At 46.0% G+C, this 25,550-nt stretch overlaps 1 pseudogene; it reads left to right on the plus strand.

Annotated features, from left to right (window-relative positions):
* The first annotated feature begins 992 nt into the window (after positions 1–992).
* On the plus strand, positions 993–15,220 carry LOC138072699 (cytochrome P450 4A25-like; annotated as a pseudogene).
* The last annotated feature ends 10,330 nt before the right edge of the window (positions 15,221–25,550 follow it).

The raw sequence follows: 25,550 nt of genomic DNA on the forward strand, positions 1-25,550 counted from the left end.
GGACTGGAAGAAACACAAGCTGGAATCAAGATTGCCAGGAGAAATACCAATAACCTCAGATATGCAGATGACACTACCCTTATGACAGAAAACAAAGAGGAACTGAAGAGCCTCGTGATGAAAGTGAAAGTGGAGAGTGAAAAAGTTGGCCTAAAGCTCAACATTCAGAAAATGAAGATCATGGCATCCAGTCCCATCACTTCATGGGAAATAGATGGGGAAACAATGGAAACAGTGTCAGACTATTTTTTTGGGCTCCAAGATCACTGCAGATGGTGACTGCAGCCATTACATTAAAAGACGCTTACTCCTTGGAAGAAAAGTTATGACCTACCTAGATAGTATATTCAAAAGCAGAGGCATTACTTTGCTGACTAGGTTAAATCCAAGAAATGGCACCATAGATGTCGGGGGAATGTGTAATTTCCACTGTTCTGTCTTGCTGCAGCAAAAATTTTAAGTGATGGATGGATCGGTGTTACAGCTCAGTTTTATTTGGCAAGCAAAGGAAAATACATCCTCAGGGAGTGAGGGCAGACCGACCCAAAAGACACGAAGAGAAGAGAACCCAGAGGCTCAGTTTTGGCTCCTCTTCTTATATGTTTTTTTCTCCTCCCCTTGAGCTTGCCCTATGTAAACTAGGCTAGCCAGGAGGGCTGTTTACTTCACCTGAGGTTCTCACTCCAGTCCTTGGACCTTCCTTTGTTCTATTTTCACGGGCTTTTTCCTTTCTTTGTCTTTTAGCCACTGCTATTTTTGACTCCTTTTTCCTATTCTAACTACTTAACACTTACATTTTGTGACAAAAAAGAGATAGTTTAAATTAAAAAAAAAAAAAAAAGCCAATAATGACTCTGGAGGCCCAGGTCTGAGCTCTGCCTTCACCTTCATCCTCCCCTATGTGGGTGGGGAGATCCTCCCAGACCAAGCTAGGTGCTCCAGGAAGGTCGGCCACAGTCAGGGACAGTCAGAGATCCAGAAACCACTGCATCATGAGTGTCTCTGAGCTGAGCCCAACCAGAGCCCTGGGCAGTGTCTCTGGGCTTCTGCAGGTGGTCTCCCTGCTCGGCCTGATTCTGCTTCTGCTCAAGGTGGCACAGCTCTACCTGCGCAGACAGTGGCTGCTCAAAACCCTTCATCAGTTCCCATCTCCTCCTCCCAGCTGGCTCTGTGGGTACAAGCAGGAGGTAGGATGGAACTGGACTAGGGACTGGAAGGGCTGGGAGGGGCGGGGATGTAAAGCATTATCATGGTCAGTGAATTCATACCTTGTCCTGTGCTTGTCTGGAAGCACTGACATCGATCTGATGGATCAGCCCTGTGGGTTCACTGCCCAGGAGACAACAGAGAGAAATCTAAGACAGTGTTAGGTCACAGGAAAAGAGGCTCACCTGCTGAGTAGCCATAAGATAAACCTACTTGCCTTGATCAGACTGAGGGATTTTGCAACTCATGATTTCAGTTGTTGGCACACAGGAGTGAGGTTTCCAGGATGGGGCCAGCTAAACAGAACTGACATTCGAGTTGCACAATCAACAGGGTGAGTTTGCCTGCCTGGTGTCCTCTCTCTGGACTATGAACTCTTGGAACTGAGCCTGTAATCCTCCTCACCCCCAGCACCCAGCACAGAGCCTGCACAGAGTGGTGTCAGAACATTGTGTGGAGGGACAGAAGGAGGAAAATGAACAGCTTTCAGGCTTGGAGGGGCAGCATTGCCACACTCATCAATGGCAGCACTAGCCTGTGAGGTGGGGGATCTCTGAGCAAAGTCAGATGGAGAGGGGTCACCAAGGGTCTGTGGCTTAAACAAGTCAGGAGACAATCACAGGTTGCAGAGAGCTAAGGCCTCTCTTTCTTGAATGCACAATTAGTGCAGAGTGGAGACAAAGACAAGAACTGGAAACAGCCAAGTCCCATGCAGGCTGGCCCAGTATCTCTCTCTCCTTCCTAATTTCCTGCACCCCAGGTTACTCAGGGTCCACCCCACCTGCCTGTGCTTTCCAGCCTCTGGGAGTTGGCTCCCATGGGCCCTCTCCCTGGAATGACCTTGCCCCTCATTTCTATGGACCAAGGCCCAACCCCAAGCCATCTCCTCTCAGGTATTTTCCTTGGTCACCCATGAGTAAAGAGGAAAACTCTTTGTCCTTTGCAGATCCTTCTCATAAGGCAGAGCTGACTAGATTCAGCTATTTCTATCTGCAATGTCATAGCTATGAGCTCCTTCTGAGAGAGCCCACCTCTGGTTCATCTTTGTAACCCAAAAGCATCTTGGTAAATGATGATTTGATTAATGAGCAAGTTCAGGACAAAGAGCTTTCTAACATCCAGGTCTGAGTTAGGCACCCTTCCCAAAGCTTCCCCTGAGGCTTCGTCTTCCCTCCATCACACATTCATGATGCTCTCCTGTTATGGCCACTTGATCTCTCAGTCTGCTCCACTCCCCTCCAGGCTCCAAACAGACAAGCATCTAGAGCTGCATCCTAGTTCAGTGCCTTAAATCTGTGCCTGGCACATAGTAAATGCTCAGTAAACAAAAGCTTAGTGAAGGAACATGACCCACAGTAGACAAATTGCCTCAGAGCTCCTGAGTCCTGATGGGAGAAGGGTGCAGGCAGAGATCAGATACAAAAGTGCAAAGAGTTGCTCTGAGTTACACAGAAGTCAATGAAATAAAGACAATTTGACTATGGAACATGCTGGGGACCAACCGTTGATGAAATATCCAGGGATAACAAAACAAAGCTGAGTCTCCAAAGTTGAGGAGAAGCAGTTGCTCTGTGGCAAAAAGGATGGGCCACCAGGTAGAGGAAAGAACATAGGCAAAGACCTTGAGAGTGAGCAGGTGGAGCCAGTGCAAGGAGCGCTGGCAGCAGCATCTTGGGGGCAGAGCAATGGGTCCTGTGGAATCGCCAGCCCTACAAGGGCAACAATAGAGACAATAAAACATAAAGGAAAGGGCTTTGTGGTCCACACTCAGGAGTTTACAAAGATTCCTCTAGGCAATGGGAAGTGCACAAATGTTTCTGAATATTAGTAAATGATATGAGATTAAAAATCCAACTATTTTCACAATCTTATTTCAAAACCTGCTGGGGTCCAGCCCCGGTGGATCCAGGGTGATTCGAAGGTGGGGACAGCATCAACGTCCTTGGAAAAGTACATATTTAATTACAGATATATAAAGAGATTAGAAACGAATAGTGTAGTAGGAAAATTAGTGGAGAAAAAGAGGGTGAATAACTTGGTTTACGTGGAATAGCATCCATGCTCCAGATGGGAATTCAGCTAGAAAAATGGGGAGCAAGAAAGAAACGACATGGGGGAATCAGTCTTTCCAGAAACTGATCCAATTTCTTTATTTTGGGGTTTGCTTATATACCTTTTGTTACACATAGGGATGAATACAGAGTCACGTGGGGGTCAGCAGTCCTGACCTTTATCAAAATCAGGTGCTTCACATAAAAGGTCTTAGGGATTTTACATCACCTTCTGGCCATGAGACCTGCTGACATTTTATGATCCTTTCTTTCTGATAACCAAAAAAACTTGTTTCTTCCAAGGGTGTTTTTTCTTAAACCAGGCACCACCCTCAAAATAAAGTTGCATTCCTATAGGGTGAGGGTGTAGTGAGTTACAATCAAGAAAGGAATTTATTTAACCCAAGGTTAACATGATTAATCTTAAAGATTAATACTTATTTCTCCTATATGCTTAAAGGTTAATACTTATTTCTCCTATATGCTAGTTATATTCATTATAAGGGCAGGGAACATGGAGATTTAGCAGCAAACATCAACCCAACAAATGAAAATCCTTTCACCAATGTTCCCCTTAAGATCTATTTAGTCTTAAGATAGTGATAAAGTTACATTTTTACATAGCAAGGACACAGTGATTTATAACAAAGTACAGTGATCTATTACAAAAGAGAAAATTCATTAACTCAAAAAGTCTAGTACTGCTAACCTTAAAACTACTATATTTCCTTTTCTATATTCCAAATACATTGATTAATATATTCCCAGGTGCCTAAGGATATGGAGGCCTGGCGGCAATCATTGACTCAACAATGAGAAAAGCCCTATGCTAATTAAGACTCTCAAAATACTCCAAAACTATCTGTGCTGTTTATGGTTGAGAGGTAGTAAACAATCATGTGTGTAGTGGCAGGAGTATGGATAATCCTGTCATATAAGCTAGTCTGTCAGCAGAGAGGTTTGACCTGAAACACCCTTGTCACACCCAGGGCAGGGAATTAGCAGTAATTATTGGCACAACAAATGAAAAAAACCTTTCACCAATATAATTCCTAACCAACCCACTATACTAATAATTTCCAACTCCCCAAAAGAATTTGCCTTTAGTAAGTCTAAAACATCTCGTGCCTCTCATGTTGGGAGGCTGTAAACAATCACATGTGGCCGGACAAACCTATACAGGCGGGCTAGATAACCTTCAGAGCAGTCCATAAGCTGAAACACTCTTGTCACACCCAGGAATTTTTATTGCCTTGGAGCTGCACGTTTACTCCTTCTCCGAGAGAAACAGTTATGGGGGAGAGCCCCCCGTAAAGTCAGAGGTGTAGGTGAGAGCGTAAAACAGACTCTGGTTTTGGGGTAGATGCTCAGGAACAGGGGGTTTCCTGAGGCTTGATCACGCCTTTGCGTATGCCAAGCCTCCTTCCTCATGACCTTTGCCATGGGCGGAGTTCCTCACACTGGCTCCCAGCATAAACCATTTTCATATGTACATCCAGAATTTGTCCCCCAACTGCGCACACACTCAATATGTAAAATAACATTATACACACATAGTTTAATTTTTTCACTTAGCCATATATAAATACCCTTTTATATTAACATTTACATGTATGCTGTGACAGTATTGAAGATATATAACAGTCAGTATGGCAAAATGAAATTAAATCATAGCTTAATTTTTAAAATATAGTCTATTTTTTCTTCTTCAAATAAACAAAATAAGACAAAACATTTACCAAGTGTTATGAATTATCACTAACTGCTCATGCAAATTTTATCCAAATGACCTCCAAAAGTTTTGTGCACCATGGAGTCAACCCCTGATGTAGGTATCTGTAAGCACTTTGTAGTGGTGGCCTAAGTCTACCCAACAATGGGACAGAATCTGGTCTAAGCATCAAAGGTGGACAGCCAGCAAGGTCTGGATCAGAGCCCAAGTCATAAGAAACAGTTCTGAACTCTTAGTTCTGCTGATGGATCCAGAGTAACCTCCTGATACCCCAACCTACCCTTGACACGACTCCAGCCCTGGCACTGAAAGAAGGGTTTTATTGATTAGTCTTTTCTTTGCTTACAATTCCAAGATGACAGTGAGCTGCAAGCCCTACTGAAAAGGGTAGAGACATACCTGAGTGCATGTGTTCGCTGGCTGTAGGGGACAATGGCCATAGTTCTGATCTACGACTCTGACTATATGAACGTGGTCCTGGGGAGGTCAGGTGAGAGGGAAACCCTCAGCAGGAGAAAATCTTCCCTTGAATACATGCCCCTGGGTGTGAAATTCCAGAAGAGACTGGCCCTTCAGACATCAAGGCCTGAACTCTTTCAAACATTCCTCAACACACCGGCCAGACTAAAGACAACATTATTTACTCTTTCTAAATGCTTAAACACCTGGGTGAGGCTGGCTTCTCTTTTATTTCTTACTTTTCTTCTTATTACAGCCAAACTGAAATGATCCCAGATCTGGAAGACAATTCCCTATCCACACTGATCAAGGTTGACCACCTCTCACAGTTGCCTCTCCTTGGTTATGGGATGGCCAAACCACCACAAATTATAGTACACCCACAGGTTCTGTCTTATTCTAAGGCACTGAACAGAGCTAACGTTTCATGGCAATTCACCATTCTTGGTCCTGTGGATGTTCTTTTCCCAGAACACTGAGTCTGCCTTCCTGGGCTCACAGTGACTATCTGGACAGAGAGAGTCAGTGTTGGGAGGCAAGTGGCGGGTATATTGAGACAGACTGCCATCTGACAAGCACCAGAAAGGGGAGCACCGTGGCCTGGACCTCAGCTGCTCTGGGGGCTCCCTGACTTTTTTGGTCCCCTCAACTTTTCTTCCTTACTTTTCAGGCCCAAAGTCTCTTAATATCTACAGATTCCTGATTCCCTGGATTGGTAAGTACATTTAAATACAACAGTGTTCCACCTACTAGTTAGGTTAAAAAGAGCTTCCACTTTGCATAATGGAGAACTGCTGCCAGGCACCCGGTCACCACCTCCATCTCTGAATCAAGCCTTATTTCTCTTCTTCCAATACAACATTCATCCTTTGTAATAGTGCTGAGAGCCCTCCTGAAGCTGAGCCTCTACTTCATCTCTTCTCTGTCCTTTCCAATGTTCTCAGCCTGACTTTTAGGTAAATCCTTCATTCACCTGCCCCCCCACCCCCACTACTGTTTATCCACTTCTATCTCACTGCTGTCATAATCATGTCCTAGGGACAGACATACTGGAAATTCACTTTCCTGAGATGTACTGCCTTTCCAGCTCTTGCTCTTCATGAGCCTTCTCCTGACATACTCCATTCCTCCCAAGTTGGCCCCAGTCTCCCTGATGCCCATACACACCCATCTGTGGTCCAGGGACAGGCTTGCTGCTGTTGGAGGGGCAGACGTTGTTCCAGCACTGGTGGATGCTGACCCCAGCCTTCCACTATGACATCCTGAAGCCCTACATGGGACTCATGGCCCACTCTGTCCAAAGGATGCTGGTGAGTTCAACCCTTGTTGCCAGTACCCACTCCCATTCAATGCAATTGACAAAGTCCACTCTCAGACGCTTGTGTCCCTCAGACATCCATCAGATACAGTTCCCAGAATGATGAATTTAGAACTTCATAAGAGACAGTGCTCACCAAAACTGAATGGGACAGAGGAACATGCAGGCACCAACTTGGATCCACAATTTGTTCCTCAACAAAGGAAAGGAAGTTATTCAGGGTGCACATTCTTCTCATCTCAAGTCTTTGACACAGAAGACTAGAAGAAGGTCAGCAGCGCAAATTGGCCATTACTGGCTTGAGCAATGGCAGCTTCAGTGGAAGAGTGGACATCCCAGAATGTTACTCAAGTGGGCTCTACCTGGGTCCAGGGCTTCTATGTGGCACTGAGCCACTCATGGGAGCAAATGAAACCAGGTCTACACTCAAAGAGTTCAGTTCAGTTCAGTTCAGTCGTTGTTGTGTCCTACTCTTTGTGACCCCATGAATCGCAGCACGCCAGGCTTCCCTGTCCATCACTATCTCCCAGAGTTCACTCAAACTCACATCCATCGAGTCAGTGGGTCTTCACAAACATCATCCCTGATCCAGACCAGGTACCACCTGGGCTCAGCTAATATTGGACAAATGAAAGGAACTGAAGTAAGTCAAGCCCCTTCCTAGGAGCCCTAATAGAGCTTCTTAGGCTTTTCCTTGCCTTTAAATATTTGCTTACTAGTGTTGGACGTCACCTGACCTACTGTCGATTTTGATTCCCCCTTTGTCCCCAAGAAACTATGCTTTTTGCTCTTCCACAGGATGTTTATCATCATAAATTATTGCTAAAATTCAGAATCAACTCAAATATTATGAGAGACCATGTCAATTTATATAATAAAATATTCATAGGAAACTGGCATCATATTACACACATATGTTTAGCCTCAGTTGCTAAAACACATCTGCTTAGAGAGTGAGGAAATCTCATGCAAATAGGTAGAGACAGAGAGGGCCTGGCCTTGTTGGCACAGGCCTTCTGGAAGAGCAGAGAAGAGTCAATCTCCCTCTCCACAAGGCAAGTAGGAGGAGCTCATCAGCCAGGACTCACGTGTAGAGATCTTCAGACATGTCTCCTTGATGACCCTGGACACCATCATGAAGTGCACCTTCAGCTTCCAGTGCAGCATCCAGACTGACAGGTCAGTGATGGCACTTCAAGGGCAGAGTCCTGTTGTCACCAGCTGGGGAGGACTTATCTGAGAGCCAGTAAGGGCAGCAGGGATGTTTCTCAGCACAAAAATTAATGTTCTGCAAAGAAACTTGGACCATGGTCAAATACCACCCAGACTATTCTTGACTCAGTCACAGGTCCCTGATTCCTATACAGGGAAAAGCCTGGCTCCTTAGGACACTTGTAAATAATGAGGGTTTTCAGAGTGTAAGACAGAAATGACAATGCCTAGATGTTGCCTGTCCCTACCGACTGAGGAATCCTCGACCCAGAGCCCTAATCCCTCTCCAGGTCAGAGGCTCCCTCAACTCCAGTCTCTTCTGCATCCTCTCCCTTCAGGAACTCCAAGTCCTACATCCAGGCTGTCAGGGATCTCAACAGTCTGATATTTTGATATATTTTGATATATATTGATCTCAACAATTCTGATATTTCTTGAATGAAAAATATATTCCACCAGAAAGACCTCATCTACAGGCTGACACCTGAAGGCCACTGGAACCACTGGGCCTGCCAGCTCGCCCATCAACACACAGGTTCTCCTCCTTCTTGTGGGCTGCTCCACACACCTACATCAGGCACATGTGAAAGGGCTTGGCCTTGACCCCCAGGCAGAGCCCAGACTCCTGCTTCCTCTTCAGGATCTGACACACACCTGCATGCTGCAGGGACTGGGAACCCAGAGGTCAGGGTGTCGGGTGTTGAATAGGGAGTTACAGGAGTCACCATGTTGGTGATGACTAAGTGAGACCCCCCTCCCAACAGCATTCAGACAGAGCCTCCATGTGCTGTGTTACTGCAGGGATTGCTACCTGGAGTAGATGACACTGGAGTTCTCAGTCCTGACATGCTCACCCAGTCCCACTCTCACCCACATCCACCTGGCACCCAGACTGGGCCTGAGAGGCAGATGGGTCTATGGTGGGTGCTGCATATGGGTCCCCAGAGTCCTCAGCTCTGGCTGGGAACCACTGCTCTGGGACAGATGCAGTGATCAAGGAGAGGAAGGCTCGCCTGCAGAAGGAGGGAGAGCTGGAGAAGGTGAGGAGCAGGAGGCACTTGGACTTCCTGGACATCCTCCTCTTTGCCAGAGTGAGTGTGAGCAAGAGAGGCCTGAGCCTTTGGACAGAAGTGCATAGGAAGGGCAGACCCTACACTCTGGCCCTGCCTCCTCAGATGCAGAAGGGGAGCAGCTTCTCTGATGAGGACCTCCATGCCGAAGTGGACACATTCATGTTCAAGGGTCATGACACCACAGCCAGTGGCATCTCCCGGATCCTCTATACACTGGCTTCCCACCCTGTGCATCAGCAGAGGTGCCAGGAAGAGATCCAGAGCCTCCTGGTTGATGGTGCTTCCATCATCTGGTGAGTGTCCAGGAGACAGAAGAACCCTGCCCCATCTGTGCTAGAGAGAATCCCTGCTTGTCCTGTCCTGCCCACCCTTAGATGCATTTCTTTTCAAGGACCACCTAGACCAGATGCCCTATACCACCATGTGCATCAAGGAGGCACTGAGACTCTATCCCCCAAGTGCCCAGCAAGCCAGAGAGTTGAGCAAGCCCATCACCTTCCATGAGGGACGCTCCTTACCTGCAAGTATGAACTTCACCTCACCACTCACCTAAGTCCACTCCAAGACCACACAGGACCTCAGAGCCCTGCATGGGCTCTTCCAGTTCTGGAATGGCATGACTATTGTTTCTGCCTCAAGATAGTTAATATTTGCTTTGAAGTATATCCAACCAGTCCATTCTGAAGGAGATCAGCCCTGGGATTTCTTTGGAAAGAATGATGCTAAAGCTGAAACTCCAGTACTTTGGCCACCTCATGCGAAGAGTTGACTCATTGGAAAAGACTCTGATGCTGGGAGGGATTGGGGGCGGGAGGAGAAGGGGACGACAGAGGATAAGATGGCTGGATGGCATCACGGACTCGATGAACGTGAGTCTGAGTGAACTCCGGGAGATGGTGATGGACAGGGAGGCCTGGTGTGCTGTGATTCATGGGATCGCAAAGCGTTGGACACGACTGAGTGACTGAACTGAACTGATGGACAACTTTTGAAGAGTGCTTGATGCAGAATCTGAAGCAGCAATCACTCAATAAGCAACTGCTGGGCTTTGAATGGGGTCTTGTATTGTAGTCCTAGAGTTCTTAATTCCTTGAGTTGTAAAGGCTTGAAGCAAAAGCAGAGAGAAACAGGTAGAGATTGTTTTTTCCATATGGGCTCTAAGGAGGGAGCTCTGTGAAATCACCGCCAGGGGTCACACGGACTTCTTTTTGAGGCCTTCCTGTGAATGGCAGAGAGCATCTGATGACCTACCATGGCTGGAGGCCAACCATCAGCTCCCCTTCCAGTGGGCCTGAATCCAAGCCCTGCCACTTCCTAACTATGAGATCATAGACACATCCATTAACCTCTCAAGGCTCAGGTGCTTCCTCTCCACCTGGGGATATGACTGCCTTCCTTGAGGGCTGTGTGAGTACTAAATGAGCTACTGCACATTTCCAAAGGGCCATGATGGTACTTGATAAATGTGACTTGTCATCTGAGTTGCTCCTATATGTAAGCCTCCAATTCTTTAACTTCTCAGTCCTGGGCCCTGGTTACCTACTCCTAAACAGTGATCATGTGATTTGTCACACCCAGCCCACCAGTCTCACAAGGGCATCATTTCATTCAGAGTGATGGAGAGTGATCCAAGACACTTTGTGCCAGCACATGCCCACTGCTCCATGGGAACCATCAGGCTTCTCTCTCTCCTCCCTTCCCCATAGGAATCATCCTCCCCTATCCTTTTATGGGCTTTATCACAACCCAAAGGTGTGGCCAAACCTGGAGGTAAGGTGGTGGTGGGAGGAGGGGATGGGATGCTCTCTCCACACCAACCCCTTCTCCTGCTCCTCCTCTGCGATTCTTGTCCCCTGATAGACTGACGCAAGAAGTTTGACCCCATCTGTCCTGGCCCTGGTGCTCTCTCTGCAGGTGTTTGACCCATCCTGGTTTGCGCCAGGTTCTACTCGACACAGCCATACCTTCCTGCCCTTCTCAGGAGGATTCAGGTGAGGCCTCTGTACTTGGGGAAGCAGGTGTCACTGGTTGCTATCCGGTATGTGTGATTGTCTGCATTCAGATGTGGTACATGCACTTTTGTCCTTGTATGTTGATGTGTTGAGAAGCAGAGGTGGGTCTCCAGGTATAAGAAGGCTTTCAGGACCCACAATGACTTTGATCTCCTGACTTCTGCAATAACTGGCCACATTTCCATGTCAGTGGCTGTTTCAAAGTATTCTGGGGATTTCCTCACTTTAGGAGTATGACTTTAGCATCAGAAGTTTTCATGAAAGTTAATCTTCAGATGCTTAGTTCTTTGCAATTATCAGTTATCTTAAAAGGCAGATGACTCTTCTCTCTTCCCACGTTCTTAGTCAGAGGACTACCTTTTCTGCTTAAATCACCAATCAGCCTCTCATTGTATATATTATGTTTCCATGGATTTGGACTCCCAGCTGTCTTCCTTCTTCCCAGCTGTCCTGGAGGTTCAAGTCATATTAGTGATCAGTTACAATTGCCCTTTGAAGAAAGTTACACAGTCAGTGTGTTCTCTATTTCTCTGGGGGACTGTAACAAATCTTTAACTAAATATTCATATAAATGTGATACCTTTTCAAGTTGCCCAAATTCTTTATATGTATGGTGGGTTATTTTAAAGGAAAACTGGAGAAGAAAATGGCAACCCATTCTAGTGTTCTTGCCTGGAGAATCCCAGGGACAGGGGAGCCTGGTGGGCTGCCGTCTGTGGGGTCGCACAGAGTCGGACACGACTGAAGCAACTTAGTAGTAATATGGTGGGTTATATACCACACTCCCAAATTCTACAGTGTCTAACGTTGGCAAAAAGCATAAAGTGGAGGACAATCAAGCAATTGTGAGAGAAAAATCCATTATTTTGTATTTAACACAAGCCTTTGAAAAGTTCCTTGCATGTAAATATAAAGCACACTTTAAATGATGATTAAGGTGGATGACACATGCAGAATGACTATGGTGAAAATTGTAAGATCATCCCCTGAGACAGTAACTTTCATAACTGCAACTTCTTAGTAAGAACCAGTTGTTGTTGTTGTTGTTGTTGTTGTTTCCTGAATCTACAGTTCTGTGAAATTTTCAGTTAGTGAATCAACCTTCACAGAATAGGTTTGAAGCCAATTGTCTTCCTGAATTGGTTCTAGGATTTAATTTGCACTAGGGTCCAGTCCTTCCTTGTAGACATGGCTGCATGTCATGCAGCTGCCACTAGAGGACAAGAGGGACTCAGAAGCTTGATTCCTAGGTCAGAATTAATATATATCATACTGTCATTCCATTTAGGTTGTTTTCAGTTCGGTTCAGTTCAGTCCCTCAGTCATGTCCGACTCATCGAGACCCCATGAACCACAGCACACCAGGCCTCCCTGTCCATCACCAACTCCCAGAGCTTATCCAAACTCATCTCCATTGAGTCTGTGATACCATCCAACCATCTCATCCTCTGTTGTCCCCTTCTCCTCCTGCCTTCAATCTTTCCCAGCATCAGGTTCTTTTCAAATGAGTCAGCTCTTCTCATCAGGTGGCCAAAGGATTGGAGTTTCAGCTTCAGCATCAGTCCTTCCAATGAACACCCAGGACTGATTTCCTTTAAATTTTGTTTAAATATGAAAGCATATATTAAGAAGCATGTCTTCATGTGCCAAGGCCTATGCTAGGAGATGGAAACACAGAGAGGATAACGCCATCCTCCCTCAGAGCTCACTATCAACAAATCAACATGTCTACTCAACACAGACACCATTCACACACCCACATTTTCACTCACTCATTCATTGGGCAGACTGTGGAAGGTTAGAAGATCTTGGCGCTGTGCTAGACACTGGATGTGATATGTCCTTGAGTTAACACTAATGGTGCCTTGAGGTACCTTGAGGAGGGGAGAGGTGCAGCGAGCAGAGGTGGTGAAGGTGGTGGTCACTGGATTGAGCCTTGAGCATGTGGTCTGTGGAGGTGGGGTAAGGGACAACAAGAGAAGCTGAGTTGAGGAAGAGGAGCTGTGATAGCTTACAGTAAACTGTATTGAATTCATGATCTCTGAGGGAGAGAATTTCACTTTGGGACCAGACAGGTGGCTTCAGTCACTCAGAGCTTTGTGTGGCAAAAGTTTTATTACAGTCAAAAGGGGCAGAGAAAGCATCTTACATAGACATCAGAAGGAGGCAGAGAGTGTTGCTAGTTTTAACAAGGGAAATCCCTTGCATTCCTATACACTAACAATGAGAAAACAGAAAGAGAAATTAAGGAAACAATTCCATTCACCACTGCAACAGAAATAATAAAATACTTAGGAATATATCTACCTAAAGAAACAAAAGACCTATATATATAGAGAGAAAACTATAAAACACTGATGAAAGAAATCAAAGAGAACACAAATAGATGGAGAAATATACCATGTTCATGTATTGGAAGAATCAATATAGTGAAAATGAGTATACTACCCAAAGCAATCTATAGATTCAATGCAATCCCTATCAAGCTACCAATGGTATTTTTCACAGAACTAGAACAAATAATTTCACAATTTGTATGGAAATACAAAAAAAAAAAAACCTCTAATAGCCAAAGCAATCTTGAGAAAGAAGAACGGAACAGGAAGAATCAACCTGCCTGACTTCAGGCTCTACTACAAAGCAACAGTCATCAAGACAGTATGGTACTGGCACAAAGACAGAAATATAGATCAATGGAACAAAATAGAAAGCCCAGAGATAAATCCATGCACCTATGGACACCTTATCTTTGACAAAGGAGGCAAGAATATACAATGGAGAAAAGACAATCTCTTTAACAAGTGGTGCTGGGAAAACTGGTCAACCACTTGTAAAAGATATATATACTTTTTCAAAAGAATGTCTCAAGGTTGTAGAGGTCTTATCAGACCCACTCCCACAACATACATCTTAAGATAATAGGATTAGTCAGAAGTTTCCTGTTAAGAAGGAGAAACATGTCCTGGATCAAGATACATTGTTGTTATACAATCATTAGTACAAGCTTAAGGAAAAACATACCCTTGAGCAAGATATGTTTTGTTTTGTTTTGTTTTCTGTAACCATCAGCTCTGGGCTTAAAGAAAGTTAGTCTTAGGCAATTTAGATTGTTACCATAACAGCTCAGAGCTTAAGAAAAAGATGTCTTATGTGACTAAGATGAAGGAATGTAAGGGGAAAAAATGGGTTTGTCCCTTTCTCCTCCTTGAAGGCCCTGGTATCCTTATCAACCTACGTAACAAGAAGCTCTCTCAGCTGAACAGGACCCAGATGAGTAAGGAACAATCCAGAGAGAGCTGTGATACAGTTGTAGCACTGGGTGATGTCCTCCTTGTGATGGGGAACAGAACAGGCCTGGAGCTGCCGTGGCTTCAATAGAGAGGAGATGCAGGGAGGCTGAAAAGGTCAAGTAAGGAGACCAAAGGATGGTTAGTTAGGAGGTCACTTCTAGAGTAGAATAGGAAGATAACCAGAGCAGATTGACTGAAGGGCTGAGGGGATACAGGAGACCAATCCATTAATTAACTGGGAGGCAAATGGTCCAGCAGGTTCAGGGTCACTAATTCGTGTCCCAACAAGGAAGCTGTTTGTTGCCATTCTGATTCCTTGCACAACCCTCTCTTGTCCTCTCTGGAAATGGGGACCCCTATTTGTCTGCCATAGAAAGTGAGGGCCTGAGTGTGAAGCCCACCCTGTCCCATAGAGTGTCCTGGCCTGGCCTAAAACCAGAAACTGCCTGTGAACCAGTGAACAAAGTTCTCATTCACATTTCCTGATTTGCTTGACTTGATTCTGTGCTTAGAGTGCAGGTGCTCCCCAACAGGATTTCTTGCTGAGAGCATAAGTGGGAGTTAGGGGCTAGTTTTTAGAGAGGTGGGCTTTGTCAAAAGACAGGGGGAGAGTGTGGACCAAGGCCTGGGTGGCAAGTTCAGTGTAACTTATAGGGAAGGGATCATGGCTTGGTCATGTGGAGGACAGCCCTGAACCCCTGTCTCCAGCAGGTGTCAGAAGCCTCTGCTCACTTCCTTTTCCCATCCTGACCCAGGAACTTCATCAGGAAGCAGTTTGCCATTAATGAGTTGAAGGTGGCTGTGGCCCTGACCTTGCTTCGATTTGAACTGGCACCAGATCCCTCAAGAGTCCCAGTGCCCATTTGAAAACTTGTGTTGAAGTCTAAAAATGGGATCTACTTGTGGCTCAGGAAGATCCTCTGATCCTTTTGTGGACAGCACAAGCTCTGAGGGCCCCTGTCTGTCAACCTGCCTTGCTGTATCTCTCTCCTGTCCATGCCTCTTTGCCCACTTCCTGCTTCCATCTGCCCACCTACCAGCCTGCCTCATCTCCTGCTTCCTGCCCAGCAAACTTTCTGTCCTCCTCATCTCACTTGTCTATAAGATCCTATCTGCTTCTCTCTCCATCTGTCTCTGACCCCTTATATCTCTCATTACCCACCTGAATCCCAATCATCAGCCCTCCTCCATTCTGTCTACTCTCTCCCTGTGTTTCTCTCCTTCTGCCTGCCTGTCTGTCCCTGTATTCACTTCCTTTTGCTGATAAAATAATGTATCACTGCCTTAGGGAATAGGCTCTGACAACTCTGGAGTGAGAAATCTGAAATTGGTTGCCCTTGAATAACCAAGATGTTGGCTCTCCAGGGATCTAGGACAGGGTCCCAGTCTTTGCCTTTTCTGCATTGAGAGCTGCAATCCTTGCATTCCTTGGCTCCTGGGCCGTCCTCCACATTCAAATCCAACAGCATCTTCAAATGAACCTCTTCTTCTGTCTTCACATCACCTTCTCTTTCATGATGACTTTGTGATTAGATGAACAACTCAGATAAGACAGGCTTGTTCTCCTGATCTAGGGTTGAGGACAAGGATACCTGGGCAGCTGTTGCTGGACCTGCTAAGTCCTGTGTGACTACCATTGGCCTGGGCTCCCGATCTCTCCCATGTGTGATGAGTCTTCCCATGTGTCACTCATACGGCTTCCTCTCTCTTGCCCTCCCTGGATAAAGTTCACAATGTCATATGGAGTGTGTGTGTCTTTGAAAGGAGCTGGGAAGGGAGAGGGAAAGGAGAAGGAAGGGAAGGGAAAACAGTGGAGAGGACAAAGGGAAATAACACCTGCTCTGTGGGGCTGGAACCCCAGCAGGGAGAGCATGTCCAGTTCCCTTGCAGCCTCACACTCTGGGGTCCCTCATTCCCCACACCCTGCCTGGCATCTGAGGCCCCCATGACAGCAGAGTCAGGAGAAAATTCTCATCTCCAAAGGCTCAGAGGGAAGATGCTCACACCAGCACCTGTCAGGGAAGAAGCCTCCCTGATCTTCTGTGGTAGCTTCCTCACCACATCTTTAGAGGGGCCCAGCCAACACCCACCCTGTGCTAGCAGGAAAGACTTTACAGACTGGCCAGGCACATGGGTCTCCTTCATCCTAGAAGAGATTTGAAAAGAACCCAGCCTGGACATGTCACCAGCCCCCTGACAGTTCTACCTCACAAGCAGAACCTTAGGCTCCTCAGAGGCCACAAGTGATGGGGGCATGTGTGTACTGGAGGGCCTGGGAGGAACCAGCTGGGCACAAGTATTGGCTGCTGGGAGAAGATGTCAGATCCAGATCCAGGACAGCTGGTGGTACCTGCCACATAGGACAACACCATGGAGTCTCTGGTCTTTCTCCTCAGCCACCATGATGAAGGAGCTTCTTCAGCCCAGGTATTCCCAGAGACTGGGAGGGATGTAGTCCTCCTGACACAGGCACTGACCAGAACAAGGCCCTTGCACTCCTCCAGCCTCTCTGCACCCAATCCTGCTGTCTTCTGGCTCTGCACACAGGTCCTCCTCCCACTCACCCCTGCTCTTCCAAGCCCAGGGCCCTGGTGCCAGAGGAGACTTCCCTGCAGCCCTGGGGCTGCGCTGGTATGGTGCCATGTGCCTCTTGAAGGGACATCTCCCCAGCCGGTGCCTGAAGCTGGAACCTTCAGACCAGTTCCCTTTTTTCCCCACTCGCCCCAGGCCCTAGGCCTCAGGGCTAGTTCATCTGCTACAAGAATGGGCCAGATGGACACTCTGGGCTAGATGGAGCAAAGGGCAGGAGAGTTGACTGGGAGGGTCCTAGACAAGAAGCTTCTCAGGTCCCCTGGTGTCAGGAGGTACAGAAGGGCTTCAGTTGGTCACTCTGAGAGCACATGACAATGGACTCCCTCTCCTTTCTGTTCTTAGGGCTGAATCAAGATGCCGAACCAATAAAGGAAAATCTAGTCACTCAGTGTGGGGAGGAAGAGCTGCAGAGCCCTGAGAGGAACCCAGGACAAGGAGGGGATGGATGGGCTGGGAGGGGGTTGAGTGTAAGTGGTTACCTGCCCCTGACCTTTAGTTTGGACAAGCCCCCCAAATATGGCTCCATAGATTGTGCATGAACCACATATTAGGAGATCAGGCATTCAAGGAGAGTGTTGGGGTCAGAGTTACATAGGGTGGGAGAGCAGGTCAAGAGGAATCTTAAGGCTCCTGAGAGAGCTGGCTTCCAAGTGGAAGATTTCATGGAAATCTTTGGTGTTTTACTTGGAATTGTAAGCATTGGATTTGATCTTAAGGGAGAGAATTATGAAATAGTGATTTAAGTCACTAAAGATGAAACTTCACCCCTTCCTCTTTTGCATATGATCTCCATCTCTTTTCAGTACCCACCACTCTAAAAGCACTCTCTACCTGTTGAACTCTTATTCACCCTTCAATGCCCCATTCTTTTTTTTTTTTTTTTGGTCTGGGGGAGCAGGTCAGTGTCTATTCCTGGATCACAAGAATTATTTTTATTGTACTAGGGCAAGTTTCTACCTTTAATACAGCCTGTGAGCTCAAGAAATATTTGATGAGTGAATGAATGACTGAAAGACCATTCCTGGGAGGTATATAGGAAATAAATTATTATCTTACATTTCAAAATAGAGGCTGAGGCTCAGAGAGGACAAGTCACTAGCTGCATAAGTAGTAAAATCACTCTGGGGCTGGGCCTCCTGGATCCAAGGCCAGTGCTCCATCCACTGGCACAGTCATCCAGGACACACTCCATAGTGGATGGGACAAGCCCTGGGGAACTATTAAGAGGAGCTGAGGCAAGCAGTTCTGAAGTTCAACAGAGAAGGATTTCAATTTCACCAGGGTCTCTCAGAGTCTGTTTTCTGTTGACAACATCACTTTTCCTCTCTGAAGCTAGTTTTCCTCTCTGAAGTGGGGATGATAATAAAACAAACCACATCTACTGAAAGTCTGCTGAACTTAACTGTGACTGACTAGTTTCAAGTCAGCTCTACTTGCAGATGTGTCTCTGCACCAGACAACATGGCACATTGCAGTTTCTCATTAAATATTTGGTGAGAAAATTGGAGAAGGAAAAGTGGGGGTATGCCTGGCCGTTGTCACTGTCAGCTAAGAAAGCTTTTCTCCCACTCTTCCCCAAGTGTATCCTGCACAATCAACTCTGGAGTCCCAGATCTGAGCTCTGCCTCCATGTTCACCCTCCCCCAGGTGGGCAGGGAGATCCTCCAGACTGGGTGCTCAGGGAAAGTCAACCACAGTCAGGGACAGTCAGTGATCCAGAAGCCACTGCACCATGAGTGTCTCTGCACTGACCCCCTCCAGAGCCCTGGGTGGGGTCTCTGGGCTCCTGCAGGTGGTCTCCCTGCTCAGCCTGGTTCTGCTGCTCAAGGTGGCACAGCTCTACCTGCGTAAACAGTGGCTGCTCAAAGCCCTTCATCAGTCCCCGTCTCCTGCTTCCCACTGGCTCTATGGACACAAGCAGGAGATAGGGTGGAGCTGGACCAGGGATTGGGAGGGCCAGGAGGGGAGGGGCTCTAGGGCATGATCATGGTCAGTTAGTCCATGGGACAAAGGCTTGCTGTGTGACCAGCACATGGCCCCATGAAGTAACCCAGCTAACCTCTCAGGTCATGGCTCTTCACCCTGTCCAGGGAGCTCACTCCTCCCAGGCCTTGTGCTGGTGTCCTCGGGTCTATCAGACACTCTTCCTTAAGGAGATCTCAGGCTGTCCTGGCAGCCCTGCCCTTTGAGGACAACTGTTCCTTCCTGAGTCTCCCCAATCTCCAGACTGAGCACCTTCAGCTGTTCTCACAGGCTTCCAGATGCTTCCCTGCCCCATCCCTCAATCCCACCCTCCCTGCCTGGCCCTGAGCTCGCCTCGGAGCACAGATGTCATTCTGATGGATCAGCCTTGTGGGTTCACTGTGTGTGAAGACAACAGACAGGAATCTAAGACAGTGTCACATCACAGGAAAAGAGGCTCACTTGCTGGGTGGGGACTTAAATCAGCTGTAGAGGAAAACCAGGTCAGTTTGTTCAGACTGAGGAGATTATATGGTCTCATGGTTCAGTTCAGTTCAGTTCAATCGCTCAGTCGTATCTGACTCTTTGTGACCCCATTGATCACAGCATGCCAGGCCTCCATGTCCATCACGAAATCCCGGAGTTCACTCAAACTCATCTCCGTCGAGTCGGTGATGCCATCCAGCCATCTCATCCTCTGTCATCCCCTTCTTCTCCTGCCCTCAATCTTTCCCAGCATCAAGGTCTTTTCCAAAGAGTCAACACTTCTCATGACATGGCCAAAGTATTGGAGTTTCAGCTTCAACATCAGTCCTCTCAATGAACACCCAGGACTGATCTTCTTCAGGATGGACTGGTTGGATTTCCTTGCAGTCCAAGGGACTCTCAAGAGTCTTCTCCAACACCACAGTTCAAAAGCATCAATTCTTCAGCGCTCAGCCTTCTTCACAGTCCAACTCTCACATCCATACATGACTACTGGAAAAACCATAGCCTTGACTAGACGGACCTTTGTTGGCAAAGTAATGTCTCTGCTTTTGAATATGCTATCTAGGTTGGTCATAACTTTCCTTCCAAGGAGTAAGCGTCTTTTAATTTCATGGCTGCAATCACCATCTGAAGTGATTTTGGAGCCCCCAAAAATAAAGCCTGACTCTGTTTCCACTGTTTCCCCATCTATTTCCCATGAAGTGATAGGACTGCATGCCATGATCTTCGTTTTCTGAATGTTGAGCTTTAAGCCAATTTTTTCACTCTCCTCTTTCACTTTCATCAAGAGGCTCTTTAGTTCCTCTTCACTTTCTGCCATAAGGGTGGTGTCATCTGTATATCTGAGGTTATTGATATTTCTCCCAGCAATCTTGATTCCAGCTTGTGCTTCCTCCAGCCCAGCGTTTCTCATGATGTACTCTGCATAGAAGTTAAATAAGCAGGGTGACAATATACAGCCTTGATGTACTCCTTTTCCTATTTGGAACCAGTCTATTGTTCCATGTGAAGTTCTAATTGTTGCTTCCTGACCTGCATACAGGTTTCTGAAGAGGCAGATCAGGTGGTCTGGTATTCCCATCTCTTGAAGAATTTTCCATAGTTTATTGTGATCCACACACTCAAAGGCTTTGGCATAGTCAATACAGCAGAAATAGATGTTTTTCTGGAACTCTCATGCTTTTTCCATGATCCAGCAGATGTTGGCAATTTGATTTCTGGTTCCTCTGCCTTTTCTAAAACCAGCTTGAACATCTGGAAGCTCACAGTTCACGTATTGCTGAAGCCTGGCTTGGAGAATTTTGAGCATTACTTTACTAGCATGTGAGATGAGTGCAATTGTGCGGTACCTTGAGCATTCTTTGGCATTGCCTTTCTTTGGGACTGGAATGAAAACTGACCTTTTCCAGTCCTGTGGCCACTGCTGAGTTTTCCAAATTTGCTGGCATATTGAGTGCAGCACTTTCACAGCATCATCTTTCAGGATTTGAAACAGCTCAACTGGAATTCCATCACCTCTACTAGCTTTGCTCATAGTGATGCTTTCCAAGGCCCACATGACTTCACATTCCAGGATGTCTGGCTCCAGGTGAGTGTGAGTGATCACATCATTGTGATTATCTGGGTCATGAAGATCTTTTTTGTACAGTTCTTCTGTGTATTCTTGCCACCTCTTCTTAATATCTTCTGCTTCTATTAGGTCCAGACCATTTCTGTCCTTTATCGAGCCCATCTTTGCATGAAATGTTCCCTTGGTATCTCTAATTTTCTTGAAGAGATCTCTAGTCTTTCCCATTCTGTTGTTTTCCTCTATTTCTTTGCATTGATCGCTGGCTTTCTTATCTCTTCTTGCTATTCTTTGGAACTCTGCATTCAGATGCTTATATCTTTCCTTTTCTCCTTTGCTGTTCACTTCTCTTCTTTTCACAGCTATTTGTAAGTCCTCCCCTGACAGCCATTTTGCTTTTTTTGCATTTCTTTTCCATGGGGATGGTCTTGATCCCTGTCTCCTGTACAATGTCATGAACCTCCGTTCATAGTTCATCAGGCACTCTGTCTCTCAGATCTAGTCCCTTAAATCGATTTCTCACTTCCACTGCATAATCATAAAGGATTTTATTTAGGTCATACCTGAATGGTCTAGTGGTTTTCCCTACTTTCTTTAAGTTAACTCTGAATTTGGCAATAAGGAGTTCATGATCTGAGCCACAGTCAGCTGCTGGTCTTGTTTTTGTTGACTGTATAGAGCTTTTCCATCTTTGGCTGCAAAGAATATAATCAGTCTGATTTCAGTGTTGACCATCTGGTGATGTCCCTGTGTAGAGTCTTCTCTTGTGTTGTTGGAAGAGAGTGTTTGTTATGACCAGTGCGTTTTCTTGGAAAAACTCTATTAGTCTTTGCCCTACTTCATCCTGCACTCCAAGACCAAATTTGCCTGTTACTCCAGGTGTTTCTTGACTTTCTACTTTTGCATTCCAGTCCCCTATAATGAAAAGGACATCTTTTTGGGGTGTTAGTTTTAAGAGGTCTTGTAGGTCTTCATAGAACCGTTCAACTTCAGCTTCTTAAGTGTTACTGGTTGGGACATAGGCTTGGATTACCATGATATTGAATGGTTTGCCTTGGAAACGAACAGAGATCATTCTGTCGTTTTTGAGATTGCATCCAAGTACTGCATTTCGGACTCTTTTGTTGACCATGATGGCTACTCCATTTCTTCTAAGGGATTCCTGCCCACAGTAGTAGATATAATGGTCATCTGAGCTAAATTCACCCATTCCAGTCCATTTTAGTTCGCTGATTCCTGGAATGTCAATGTTCAGTCTTGCCATCTCTTGTTTGACCACTTCCAATTTGCCTTGATTCATGGACCTAACATTCTAGGTTCCTATGCAATATTGCTCTTTACAGCATCAGACCTTGCTCCTACCACCAGTCACATCCACAACTGGGTTCGTTTTTGCTTTGGCTCCATCCCTTCATTCTTTCTGGAGTTATTTCTCCACTGATCTCCTGTAGCATATTGGGCACCTACCGACCTGGAGAGTTCTTTCAGTATCCTGTCATTTTGCCTTTTCCTACTGTTCATGGGGTTCTCAAGGCAAGAATACTGAAGTGATTTGAACCCTGACACGTTCTTTGCACAGAAAAGTGAAGCTTCCCAGGTTGGGGCCAGGTGAGAAGAACTGAAATTTGAGTTGCCGGCCTGGTGTCTTGTCACTGGACCATGAGCTCTTGGAACTGAGCCTATAATCCCCCTCACCCTGAACACCAGCACAGAGCCTGCACAGAGGGTTGTCAGTCCATTGTGTGGAGGGACCAGAAAGAGGGAAAAGAGCAGCTTACAGGCTGGGAGGGGCGAGCAGCTCCCCGCCCAGCACTGACAGCATTAGTCTGGGGGTTGGGAAGCTCAGAGCAAACACAGGAGCCACCTGTGGAGAGGGGTCACCAAGGGTTTGTGGCTCAAACAAGTGTTAGGAGACAGTCAGGGGTTGCAGAGAGCTGAGACCTCTCTTCCTCTGCAGCATGATTAGAGCAGAGTGGAGCCAGAGACAGGAGCCTGAACCCCATGTGGGCTGGCCCGGTACCTCTCTCCTCTCTCCTTCCTAATCTCTGGCACCCTATGTTACTCAAGGTTCTCCCCACCTGCCTATGCATTCCAGCTTCTGGGACTCTGCTCTCATGGGCCCTCTCCCTGGAATGCTGTTGTCCCTCACGTCCATCTACCAAGGCCCAACCCCAAGCCATCTTCTCCAAGATGGGTCACTCACAAATGGAGAGGACAACTCTTTTTTTCCCTTGCATGTCCTTCTGCTTAGTCAGCAATAACCAGATTTAGGTATTTTAGTCTTCAGTCTTCTAAAGACTATTTTAGTCTTTAGTCTTCAGTCTTCAATACTATGAGCTCCTTCTGGGAGAGCCCGGGTCTAGATAAACTTTGAAACTCAAAAGCCTCTTGGTAAATGATGAGTCAAACAATGAGCAAGTGGAGGAAAAAGAGCTTTCTAATGTCCAAGTCTGAGTTAGGCCCTCTTCCCCAAAGCTTCCCCATAGGCTCTGTCTTCCCTCCATCACACATTCATGAGCCCCCTCCTGTTATGACTACTTAATTTCTCAGTCTCCTCCTCTAGTCTGCAGACTCCAAACAGATCAGCCACATCCTAACTCTGTGCCTTAAATCAGAGTCTGGCTCAGTAAGCACAGGCTGAGTGAAGGAACATGACCCACAGTAGACAAATTGCCTCAGAGCTCCTGAGTCCTGATGGGAGAAGGATGCAGGCAGAGATGAGATACCAAAGTGCAGAGGGTTGCTCTGAGTTACACAGAAGTCATTGAAATAAAGATGATGTGGCTACATGGAACATGCCTGGGACCAAATGTTGGTGAGAAATCCAGAGTTGACCAAATAAAGCTGAGTCTCCAAAGTTGAGGAGAGGCAGTTGCTCTCTGGCAAAGAGGGACGGGCCACCAGGTAGAGGGAAGAATGTGAACAAAGACCTGGAAGATGAGCAGGTGGAGCCAGTGCAAGGAGCACTGGCAGCAGCATCTTGGGGGCAGAGCAGTGGGTCCTGTGGAATCGCCAGCCTGTCAGGGCAAGAATAGAGAGAGTAAAATCAGAAAGGAAAGGGCTTGGTGGTCAACACTCAGGGATGTACAAAGATTCCACTACAAGATGGGAAGTGCACGTAAGTTTCTGGATATGAGTAAATTAAAATGAGGCAAAAAGTTCACATATCAAAATCTTAGTTCAATACAATTTTCATACGTGTACATCCAGAAACTGTCCTGCAACTGTGTACATACTCAATTAGTAAAATAATATTGTATAGACACAATTTAGTACTTAATTTTTTTAATGTAGCCATATACATTCTTTCATATTAACAAATGTTTACATACATGCTAGGATAATATTGAAGATACATAACAATCAATATGGTAAAATGAATTTAAATCATAAGTTTAATTTTGCTATTTCTTCCTCCAGGGAATCATCCCAACCCAGGGATAGAATCCATATCTCCTGTGTCTCCTACATTGCAGGCAGATTCATTACCTACTGAATCATCAGGAAAGCCCTTTAAAATATTATTTTATAATCTAAATAAAATTATATGACAAAACTGCTGACCAAGTGATATGTTTTATCATAAATTGCTCATGCAAATGTTGTAGAAATAACTTCCAAAAGTTTTGTACACCAGGGGTTTCCCTGGTGTAAGTTTCTGTAGGTAATTTGTAGTGCTGGCCCGTAAGTCAACCAGACAGTGGGACAGAATCTGGTCTGAGGACAAGGATTTCAGGTCAGAAGAAATAGTTCTAAACTCTTAGTTCTGCTGGTGCATCCACAGTGACTATCTAGTACCCATCCTACCTTTCACCCCCAGTTCTGGCAGTGAAATAAGGGTTTTATTTACTTGCCTTTCCCTTGGTGACAGTTCCAAGAGGAAATCAAGCTGCAACCCCTACTCTTACTGCAGAGGGTAAAGAAATACCTGAAAGCCTGTGCTCACTGGATGTGGGGAAATAACGCCCTGACTAAATGAAAGTGGCCCTGGGGGATCAGGTGAGATGGAAACCCACATCCAAACAGGAGAAAATCTCCCTTCTTGGGTACAAGCCACTGGGTATGAAATTCCACAAGAAACTGGCACTTGAGACATCAAGGTCTGAACTCTTCTTTAATCAGCTATGTGTAAAGCCTCCTCAGACAACCACTTTGCCTTCTTGCATTTCTTTTTCTTCGGGATGGCATTAGGCACTGCCTCTTGTACAATATTACAAACCTCCACCCATAGTTCTTCAGACACTCTATCAGAGTGTCTAATCCTTTGAATCTATTTGTCACTTCCACTGTTTAAGGGATTTGATTTAGGTCATATCTGAATGGCCTAGTGGTTTTCCCCACTTTATTCAATTTAAGCTGAATTTGGCAATAAGGAACTAATGATCTGAGCCACAGTCAGCTCCAGGTCTTGTTTTTCCTGACTGTATAGAGCCTCTCCATCTTCGACTGCAAAGAATATAATCAATCTGATTTAGGCATGGCCATTTAGTGATGTCCATGTGTAGAGTTGTCTCTTGTGCTGTTGGAAAAGGCTGTTTTCAATGACCAGCAGGTTCTCTTGACAAAACTCTGTTAACTTTTTCCCTG

Source organism: Capricornis sumatraensis, chromosome 2 (genome assembly GCF_032405125.1).
Source record: "Capricornis sumatraensis isolate serow.1 chromosome 2, serow.2, whole genome shotgun sequence".
In the NCBI taxonomy this organism is placed as follows: Eukaryota; Metazoa; Chordata; class Mammalia; order Artiodactyla; family Bovidae; genus Capricornis; species Capricornis sumatraensis.